Source organism: Ornithodoros turicata, unplaced genomic scaffold, assembly GCF_037126465.1.
Source record: "Ornithodoros turicata isolate Travis unplaced genomic scaffold, ASM3712646v1 ctg00000916.1, whole genome shotgun sequence".
Lineage (NCBI taxonomy): Eukaryota > Metazoa > Arthropoda > Arachnida > Ixodida > Argasidae > Ornithodoros > Ornithodoros turicata.
The window spans coordinates 200,434-203,113 of record NW_026999418.1 but is presented as its reverse complement, the minus strand read 5'-3'; positions in this window follow the sequence as shown (position 1 = coordinate 203,113).

Here is a 2,680-nt window from a genome sequence, read left to right as displayed (position 1 = left end):
TCCTCACCCCTGCGGTCGCATCTCAAGCGCAGACGGCTCCCCATATGGCCAAGCCATTTTGTTGCGTGTTGTATTAGTATCTGTTTCTCTCCAAACACTTCACAAGTTTGTGCGATTTGTCCCAGGTTACGCTTACGCTTAAGCTTGTCCCATCCTACAGTTCGCAATACAAGTTTGTGGAACAAAACGTTGCAGGAACAAAATCTCCTGAGGGCATAGTGCATCAAACTTAGGTTTACTTATTTTAGAGGTGAACTGCAGAGCACTTGCTGTAGTTTTTCTGGCATGTTACCCTGGTGAAAGACTTCAGCTGCGGTACACATGGGTCGCCTTTGTTTGAGCGAAGAAAATGAATAACACAGTATGCAACTCCAGTTCGGGTGAATGTAAATGGATGTAGTAATCCACCTGAGTAATGATCATAAGATAAGGAACAAAAGTGTGTACCTCTTCAACGCATCCTAGCTTATTCAGGTGTAATCAAGAAAATCTCCCCCTCAATATCATGTTTGTGCACATGCTGAAGCAAACTGAAATCAAATAACAAAAATAGAACTTGTCAACAACACACAGAGCCCGAATGGCAGGCAAGACAATGCTGCAAAGAGGAATCTGGAAGGAATCTGCACAACATTGGTCTGCTCTGAATGGTGGGTTCCAGTGATCATGCTGTCTCACCTCGGGGGTTTCTGGCTCCGCTGAGGAAGTTACCGGTAAACATTAACATGAAAGCAGATGAGTGAAGAGAAAAGAACGGATACATATATTTAATATATTACATAAATATTATATTAAAGTATGCTTTCTAAGATCATGCTAAACGAAGTGTGTTTTTATCAACAGTGTACCACCTGCGTTTACTGACCAGATTCGGTAACTTCTATTTTGTCTTTTTTTTTACTCTGTTTCTCTCCCCCTCTCGTGTGCCACATCGGCCACAAGATTCCAGGTCACGCAGATGGGAATTAACCCATTTACGCATTCCTGAAAATGTGATATCATTTGAACCACACGGACTGAAAGATGTTTGTTAGCCCCAATAACGAAAAGTACTCACACTTTTTTTCGTCATGCCACACCGCATGGTGAAAACCACAGGATGCGGCTGCGATATACTGCGACGATCACCCGGAAGCTGGCGACATGGAGATTTCCACTCCCGATGAACGCATACGCAGGATCCTGCGTATCCTGCACGAAGGATCCTGCGCGGCCCACAGCCTGCGGGCGGGACCGCGTGGTCCCGCAGACGTCACGGGACATCCCGGACCGGGCCGTGGTCCCGCCAAGTTGCTCGCTGTGTTTCCGCGCGCCTGCTTGCCACAGCGCGGCGCCACCAGTACTCCCCTCGCCGCTTCGTTTAAATTCGCTTCCGAGAATACTCCTCGCACGATAGGACCTCGCAAGGTAAATTTTGGTTCTAGACTAAGAGAGATGTTTTCTTTCTGATGAAAGCGAGAAAATATCATTTTATAGTCCCTTTTAAACTTCTTCACTTCTGGACCAAGAATCCCCGGGCCTGCTTCTCCCAAGCTGAGGCACGATTTACGCCTCGGCATGTTTCGTCACAACTTATCAAGTAACTCAACGTTGTGTCCGCGCTGCCCATGGATATCAGCGACCAGATTGTTTACCTCTTGGCTTCATCACCGCCTGACAACCCCCATAGGGAGCGACGGACGTGCAGGCGGCACAGCTACGTCCATTGCGTGCAGCGCCCTCTGCGGCGGTTTCGTCGTAAGATATGTGAGTGGAGAGCGAAGCGAAATAGCCGCAATAGTGTTTGTGGTGGACTTGATTTATTTCTGGGCAGGTTGACATTACGTTCATAGGGCGTGAATGACACAGTATCAGCTGCACACGGCGTTCGCGTCACTCTGCGGATTAGACAGTTATTTCAGAGCCAGCAGCATCAAATAGATCAAGGCACTGGTTGACGGCGGTCAAGAGCACAAAGTGCGCGAGATCCGTAGCGGCGGAAGCATTCAGATTGAAAGATGTTGCGTGCCTCAGACACGAATAAATTGATCGGAGTCACCATGTCACCCTGTATTTACTTCTGCACAGACTTTCCTTGTCTGCAGTGCAGACTAACCGCTTCTAAATTTGAATTGGTGATGCGTCATGAAAACTGGATACAGCTAGGGCTGAAGAATTGAACTGCACACAATGCAATGAAAAGAACCTGTTACATAGCTACTATTCTTAGATGTGAGTGATCTAGGTTAGAATTCGGTACAATCACACTAGCAATCAATCATGCTTTTGAAATGCTGCATAGCGTGGTGTAATATCATCACCTTGAGAATGTTGGCATGAGACATGTCAGTAAAGGTGGGGACCTCGTATTCGATGCATTCTTGAAACAGAAGGGGTGGCACGGGGATGCTGCTGGTCTTTGCTCTGGTCAGTGCTATAACGGGTGACATCCATACACTCCGATCTTGTAGCGACGGCGACTGCTGGTATACGAGTGGCGACCCAATGGGGGCAGGACCAAATTTGGTGTCTGCAAACCCAAAGCTGGCTTCTTCAAGGACCATGGCAAAATCTGCACCCTCCCTTTTGTCAAAAAAAGTCTGCGAGTTTTTTGTTCAGTTACAACTGGTCTTGATCCGCATCGGCTGCTGCCCTAACATCCTGGAGGCGAGGTGTAGCTGGAGTGTCATTACCGCCATCA